The following is an 8,953-nucleotide window of genomic DNA, read 5'->3' on the forward strand; positions in this document are numbered from 1 at the left end:
TTTGGTTGACTTGCCCAATGATCGGCAAGCAATTGAGAATAAATGGATCTTTAAGAAGAAGACTGACGCTGATGGTAATGTTACTGTCTACAAAGCTCGACTTGTCGCAAAAGGTTTTCGACAAGTTCAAGGGATTGACTACGATGAGACCTTCTCACCCGTAGCGATGCTTAAGTCTGTCCGAATCATGTTAGCAATTGCCGCATTTTATGATTATGAAATTTGGCAGATGGATGTTAAAACTGCATTCCTGAATGGATTTCTGCAAGAAGAGTTGTATATGATGCAACCGGAAGGTTTTGTTGATCCAAAGGGAGCTAACAAAGTGTGCAAGCTCCAGCGATCCATTTATGGACTGGTGCAAGCCTCTCGGAGTTGGAATAAACGCTTTGATAGTGTGATCAAAGCATTTGGTTTTGTACAGACTTTTGGAGAAGCCTGTATTTACAAGAAAGTGAGTGGGAGCTCTGTAGCATTTCTGATATTATATGTAGATGACATATTACTAATCGGAAATGATATAGAATTTCTGGATAGCATAAAGGGATACTTGAATAAGAATTTTTCAGTGAAAGACCTCGGTGAAGCTGCTTACATATTGGGCATTAAGATCTATAGAGACAGATCAAGACACTTAATTGGACTTTCACAAAGCACATACCTTGACAAAGTTTTGAAAAAGTTCAAAATGGATCAAGCAAAGAAAGGATTCTTGCCTGTGTTACAAGGTGTGAAATTGAGTAAGACTCAATGCCCGACCAATGCAGAAGATAGAGAGAAAATGAAAGATGTTCCCTATGCTTCAGCCATAGGCTCTATCATGTATGCAATGCTATGTACCAGACCTGATGTGTGTCTTGCTATAAGTCTAGCGGGCAGGTACAGAAGTAATACAGGAGTGGATCACTGGACAGCGGTCAAGAACATCCTGAAATACCTGAAAAGGACTAAGGATATGTTTCTCATATATGGAGGTGACAAAGAGCTCATCGTAAATGGTTACGTTGATGCAAGCTTTGACACTGATCCGGACGATTCTAAATTGCAAACCGGATACGTTTTAACATTAAATGGTGGAGCTGTCAGTTGGTGCAGTTCTAAACAAAGCATTGTGGCGGGATCTACATGTGAAGCGGAGTACATAGCTGCTTCGGAAGCAGCAAACGAAGGAGTGTGGATGAACGAGTTCATATCCGATCTAGGAGTCATACCTAGTGCATCGGGTCCAATGAAAATCTTTTGTGACAATACTGGTGCAATTGCCTTGGCAAAGGAATCCAGATTTCACAAGAGAACCAAGCACATCAAGAGACGCTTCAATTCCATCCGGGATCTAGTCCAGGTGGTAGACATAGAGATTTGCAAGATACATACGGATCTGAATGTAGCAGACCTGTTGACTAAGCCTCTTCCACGAGCAAAACATGATCAACACCAAAGCTTCATGGGTGTTAGAATCATTACTGTGTAATCTAGATTATTGACTCTATTGCAAGTGGGAGACTGAAGGAAATATGCCCTAGAGGCAATAATAATGTTATTATTTTATTTCCTTATATCATGATAAATGTTTATTATTCATGCTAGAATTGTATTATCCGGAAACATAATACTTGTGTGAATACATAGACAAACCAAACGTCACTAGTATGCCTCTAATTGACTAGCTCATTAATCAAAGATGGTTATGTTTCCTAACCATGAACAAAGAGGAGGACTCCTTCTAGGAGGAGGACTCCTCCTGGCGCGCCAATAGGGGTCGGCCGGCCTCCTCCCCTTGCTCCTTTATATACGGGGGCAGGGGGCACCCCTAAACACACAAGTTGATCCATGTGATCATATTCTTAGCCGTGTGCGGTGCCCCCTTCCACCATAATCCTCGATAATGTTGTAGCGGTGCTTAGGCGAAGCCCTGCGACGGTAGTACATCAAGATCGTCACCACGCCATCGTGCTGACGGAACTCTACCCCGACACTTTGCTGGATCGGAGTCAGGGGATCGTCATCGAGCTGAACGTGTGCTAAAACTCGGAGGTGCCGTAGTTTCGGTGCTTGATCGGTCGGGCTGTGAAGACGTACGACTACATCAACCGCGTTGTGCTAACGCTTCCGCTGTCGCTCTACAAGGGTACGTAGATCACACTCTCCCCTCTCGTTGCTATGCATCACCATGATCTTGCGTGTGCATAGGAAAATTTTGAAATTACTATGTTCCCCAACAATGACATCATGCTGATGTCATAAATCCATTTTCGGATTAATTTAAATAATTAATTACATTCCAGAAATTAACAAAATCTTTAGAAAATCATATCGTTTAATCCGTAACTCGGATTAAATTATTTTCAACATGAAAGTTGCTCAGAACGACGAGACGAATCCGGATACGCAGCCCGTTCGTCCGCCACGCATCCCTAGTATAGCGAACACGCAACTTTCCCCCTCCGGCTCCTTTGCCCGAAAACGTGAAACATCAGGGATAATTTCCCGGATGTTCCCCCCTTCACCGGTACCACCTCGTACCGCGTTAGGGCACACCTAGCATCACGCTTTGTCATGTCATGCGTCGTCATGCATTTGTTGCATTATATTTATTGTTTCTTCCCCCTCTTCTCTCGCTAGACACCGAGACCGACGCTGCTGCTACCTAGTACGACTACGGTGTTGATGATCACTCTCTCTTGCCAGAGCAACCAGGCAAGCCCCCCCCCCTTGATCACCAGATATCGCCTACTCTCTTCTATACTGCTTGCATTAGAGTAGTGTAGCATGTTACTGCTTTCCGTTAATCCTATCCTGATGCATAGCATGTCATTGTTGCTACAACTGCTATTACCTTTACCTGCAATCCTAATGCTTAGTATAGGATGCTAGTTTATCATCAATGGCCCTTCATTCTTGTCTGTCTACCTTGCTATACTATCGGGGCATGATCACTCGGGAGGTGATCACGGGTATATACTATATACTTTATATATCATACTTGAGGTGACTAAAGACGGGTCGGCTCGTAGGAGTACCCGCGAGTGATCCACGGATTGGGTCCGAAAGGACGTTTGTCCCGACGGCCCTCTGAGTGGATCTTTGTGGCGAAGCGACAGGGCAGGTTGAGACCACCTAGGAGAGAGGTGGGCCTGGCCCTGGTCGGCGTTCGCGGTTATTTCAAAATAACACGTTTAACGAGATCTTGGTATTTGATCTGAGTCTGGCTACTGGCCTATACGCACTAACCATCTACGCGGGGACAGTTATGGGCACTCGACGTCGTGGTATCAGCCGAAGCCTTCGTGACGTCAGCAACTGAGCGACGCCCGCCGGATTGGACTGGAACGCCTGCTAGGCTAGGTCTGCTTCCGGCCGCCCACGCAACGTGCAGGTGTGCTAAGGGCGATGGGCCCAGACCCCTGGGCGCTTAGGTTTAGACCGGCGTGCTGACCTCTCTATTGGTCTAGGTGGGGCTGCGACGTGTTGATCTTCCGAGGCCAGGCATGACCCAGAAAAGTGTGTCCGCCCAAATGGGATCGAGCGTGTGGGGTTATGTGGTGCACCCCTGCAGGGAAGTTAATCTATTCGAATAGCCGTGATCTTCGGTAACAGGACGACTTGGAGTTCTACCTTGATCTTATGACAACTAGAACCGGATACTTAATAAAACACACCCTTCCAAGTTCCAGATACAACCGGTGGTCGCTCTCTCACAGGGCGACAAGGGGAGGATCATCGGTTAGGATTATGCTACATGATGCTACTTGGTGAACTTACCATCTACTCTTTTCTCCTGCTGCAAGATGGAGGTTACCAGAAGCGTACTCTTCGAAAGGATTAGTTATCCCCCTCTTATTCTGGCATTCTGCAGTTCAGTCCACTGATATGGCCCTTTACACATATACCCATGCATATGTAGTGTAGCTCCTTGCTTGCGAGTACTTTGGATGAGTACTCACGGTTGCCTGGTTCCCCCCTTTTCCATTTCTCTACCCGATTGCTGTGACCAGACGATGGAGCCCAGGATCCAGACGCCACCTTCGACGATGACTCCTACTACGCTGGAGGTGCCTACTGCTACGCGCAGCCCGCTGGCGACGACCAGGAGTAGTTAGGAGGATCCCAGGCAGGAGGCCTGCGCCTCGTTCGATCTGTATCCTCGTTTGTGCTAGCCATCTTATGGCAACTTGTTTAACTTATGTCTGTACTCAGATATTGTTACTTCCGCTGACTCGTCTATGATCGAGCTCTTGTATTCGAGCCCTCGAGGCCCCTGGCTTGTAATATGATGCTTGTATGACTTATTTTATTTGTAGAGTTGTGTTGTGATATCTTCCCGTGAGTCCTTGATCTTGATCATACATGTTTGCGTGTATGATTAGTGTATGATTGAATCGGAGGCGTCAGAAGTTGGTATCAGAGCCAACTGCCTGTAGGAATCCCCCTTCCACACTCCTTGGCCGAAGTCGAGTCTAGACATTACAAAAACTTTTACTAACATGGCTGTGTGCCTTACGGGCCCACGTCGCCATCTGGGTCGTATTAGGATCTTTTACTCCTCGATCCTTACTCTGGGACTCTGAACTCTCTCCTACTCGGGTTAAACGAGTTTTTATAAATCTAACATTAGGATCTCGTTATCACTTTCACCCGGAGAGCCCCTTATTTGTGATGATCGTCTGTTGCACGTGAAGATCCTGAAGATACTCCCCGCTGTTAACCCGAGAACTTGTGTCATCGCATTTGCGATTCCCCTTCCACTGTCAACCCTGATGGATAACTACTTGTAGTTGTCATTTCTTCCATTCATCCCCAGTTGGTCTTGTTATTACAAGATACCCTGAAATCCTCTCTATTATCCCGATAATATTTTGTGCCTATTGCCTTACAGATCTTGCCGCATGAATACCCCTACGGATAATTCCTTGCACTTATTGAGTATCCGCTCATTCCCAGTTGTTCATGTGTTTCGCAAAAGACTTCGAAATATCATTCGATCTTCCAAAAATCCTGAGCAGCCTATTGCTCTTGAAATTCTTGCTTGCTTGCATTATGGTTAATCCCATAAGTCTCGTAATCTTATTGGCACCCCTTGTCTTTATCATTTTAAGTCCGTTGATTCAATATGTTGAGGATGCTAATCCTAGAATTCATCCTTCCGGCTCAGTGTCAGTTTGAACATGAGCTGGTTCTCAACCAATTAAATTGTCGTCGGTTGTACCCCTAAGTCTATTCAACTATTCCCTCCTTAATCAGAGCATTTGCTTCTGATCCCTTGAAATGGGAAATCATAAATCCTTTGCGATTGAGCTTTGAATTAGTCAGTTGTTTCTATCATATGATCTCCTAGCATTCTTTCTTCTTCTGGTTGAGTACCGATGCTCACATCAGGTCCCTTATGGACCACCAGATCCCTTGTTGGATTTTATCTGACAACGCCCTTCATATTCAATAACCTTGTGAGCCTATTCTCGGATACATAATGCCTTTGGTAAATTGTATCCTCTGCTTTCTCGACCATGCTCTGCCTTTGAGCTTGAGTTAAATTACTCCTAAAGATTGTGGTATATGTTTCTAAGATGCCCCGATGGGTTGAGCCTATTCCTTCTCTAAAACCGTGTGAATCCGAAAGTTTTCACGAGTCATATTCTCCTGGTGATTTACCAGATAAAATTTCAACACTACAACTCCATCGAAAATGAGGAGTGAATGATAGGTTATGCATTGGAGAAGTGGGAGTCGACCTTGAACTTTGTGTTCATGCCCATGGACACGATGTAGATCTTGTCATGGAAGCTTCTCGTAACAATAATTATCCCCTTGATATAATTTCATCTTATATCTGGGATTTGGTCTTTTGCAATCATGGTTTCCGACCATATTGTTCTTCCTTGATCCAATTTCTCGGACAAGTTCAAGCAATTGTCTTCTGGAGAGCAATAACCTAGTCCAACCTCTACTTTGATCTGTCATCGAGTATTACCCCCTGGTATCTCGAGAATATCAAGGAACTGTGTTGCTTCCTATGAGTCTTCATCTAGTATTGCTTCTCGCCGTCTTCAGATTTTCCCCGGGTTCTGAGTTATTAGTAACTCGAGAACACCGATAAGTGAATTGATTCCGCACTACGATTCAATAACTCTAAGTAATTCTCGTTGCTTACGAGTTTAATAATCCTTCAAGTCATTCCAAGCCTGATTGGCTATATCATTATCGTGCTGATTTTAACTGTGCTACCTGGTCCTTATTCCCGGAGTACAACTTTCGACGATGAGCTAAGCTTACGTTGATCTTCCTCATCATATCATTTCGCCTTGAATAGCAATGCTTGATTTCGAGTTTCTGTCGTACACGTGGTTCCAATAACCTTGCGCTTCATCATTCCTTCGATTTGATGTCATCGCCGACCGATTACATCTTCATGAAACCTCTCGACAATTGTGTCGTGATCATCATCAACATTCTGAGTGTTTCCAGGATATCAATCGAATTCTTGATGAGAAATAGCATCCTTTGCCCTCGATGATTTGGGTTATCATCGACAACATTATCGCATTCCCTCCAACACAGAACTTGTTCCTGTTTTGTGTATACCTTGAGATCCTTGCTACCCAGCATTTGTTCTCCTTTACCTTGGAGTATTACCATCTTTTATGTCAAGAATGTTGATAGAATTTGACCACCTCTTAAGAAATTCTTGATATAGTAATACTTACCGCCATCTCCATTCATCTCTTGGTCCCCGTGTTGTTTCCAATCGGAATACCGACTATTGAACTATGAGGTGTAAAATTCAAAACTTCTAGCAACCCTATTGCTTGTAAGTTAATGAATGATAGTTTCATTCTTTGTGTATCGGTTACTGAATCACCATTCTAAACATTGATCATGCTACCTAAGCCCATATTATGGGTGCACCTTTCAACCAATGCTTAATTGTGTGTGTTTTCGTCGAGCATACATCATTATACCATTTGATTTGACAAATGTTATCTCCTTGTTCACATGATTGTGGAAATCCATCTTTTGGAAATCTCGATGAATTGTCGTTTAGTCCATCAGCCATCTCCTCTTCCTCTCCTTGGTTAAATGATGAACTCTTCTTTTGGAACTCGCTTCCATAGATCATTTCCAAGAATCTTACATTATCATCTCGTTAATGTGTGTTACACCTTTTCTTCTCAGGCACCCTGAGTCTGAGGTATCCTAACACCGACCAGATCTGAATCCCGGTCAGATATGATGGTTGGAATATATTTCCAAGGGTAATAACAATGTTCTTTTATGACCCGGTAAGGTGATGTCATGCCCAGCACACCTGGCCGGAGGACCTACTATTATAGTTTCCTTTTTAGCAAGGTTATCCATTCTTCCATGAGTAAATTGAAAGACTTATTCTATGAGTTGTTCCTGATGTATCCTTTGTGTATCCAAAGTCTGACCTTTGCTTGAATACCATGTCAATGCTATCTCGAAGCATGTCTATGGTACTCCGATTTTCAACAGGAATATTTGAAGCCCAATGCTAAATGTTTCCTGCTCAATTATCCAAACACCGTTGTATGGGTAATGTCATGAAATTTCTCTCCCCTTTCCTAAAGGGTTTTCTACATTATATCCTGTCATGGATATCATGCTCTGCTTGTCCTTGGGAAGGATATACCCATGAAATATGTGTTTAAACGCATTTTCCTTTCCATTGTTTTGTTTAGCCTTTCTTATAATCTACTTAAATGAGCTGTGATAATTCCCTGCTTATGTAAACACCTCGAGGTACAATTTTGTCAGTAAGACCCCGTTACTTCTGTTGATGACATTTCGGTAACCGCCGATGGACGAGAACTTTACCTACTGGTCCGCCTCGTCTCAACGAGCAGGAAAATGGTTCTCTTCATCCCTCGCCCTCGGTACTGCTGTTGTTGACCGAAATAACTGACAGACTATCCTCTGACTTGCCATGCATACATGGTCGTGCAAGACGTCACCGCCCTTCCTACTCTTAATCCACATGGTGGGCCCATGACCCACAGTTCCACAGGATCGAAACCTAACTCTCCTGTACACCCCCTATTTCCAAAGTTTTATTCCTCACACTTGGCTTCGTATGTAATTCACGAGCCACCTTCTAGAGATCATCACTTTTGGTATGAAACACAATACTTATTCCCGTTGCTCTGAAACCCTTTCACCTTCTGACTGGGCATTGAACGATTGCCTGGCTGCTTGAAACTTCTTATTGTACCTTTGAACTTCACTCTCGATGTGTTTTTAATTGTTCAACTCAAGAGGTACTCATATGCTCATTCATGGGATAATCCCAGATTATTACCCTTATAGCCTTCTGTCGTTGCCGATCTGCCCCGTTACCTATTCGTAAGTACGAAGGAACCCCCAAGGAAGGATGACAACTTCATAATGACGACCTGTAGCAGTGGAATGAAGACATCAGTGTAATGGATCGATCTCTTCGAGAAGAGCAACCAAGATTGAGAAGATCCGTTAGCATTTCGTAACCAGATCTTTCCCCCTACTCTACCTCTTAAATCTCGGGACGAGATTTCTTGTAGTGGAGGAGAATTGTGATGCCCGGATATTTAAGCTACAGTAATCTCTGCTAACAATGCCACATCACCATGATTACCGTTGTTAATCTCGCGATGATTCAACCCCGTTCGAATTCAAAATTCAAATTCAAGTTAAACGATAAAAGTTTTCAAAATATTAAACTAAAATGTTTGGAGAGTGCAGTTAAATGCCTAGGTAATTATTGTGCAACAAACCCCCTTTTAGAAAATGTCTAAATATATTAAAATGAAATAAAACAGAAAAGCAAAGTAAATAAAAGGAAAAGAAACTACAAAAACAGAAATAAATCTAAACTAGAGAAAAGGGAGAGAAAGACCCCCCCAGGCCAGCAGACCCAACGGGCCGGCCCATTCGCCCACCAGGCCCAGCCGGCCGGCCTTCC

Source organism: Triticum urartu, chromosome 1A (genome assembly GCF_056163025.1).
Source record: "Triticum urartu cultivar PI428250 chromosome 1A, HENAU_Tu73, whole genome shotgun sequence".
Classification (NCBI taxonomy): domain Eukaryota; kingdom Viridiplantae; phylum Streptophyta; class Magnoliopsida; order Poales; family Poaceae; genus Triticum; species Triticum urartu.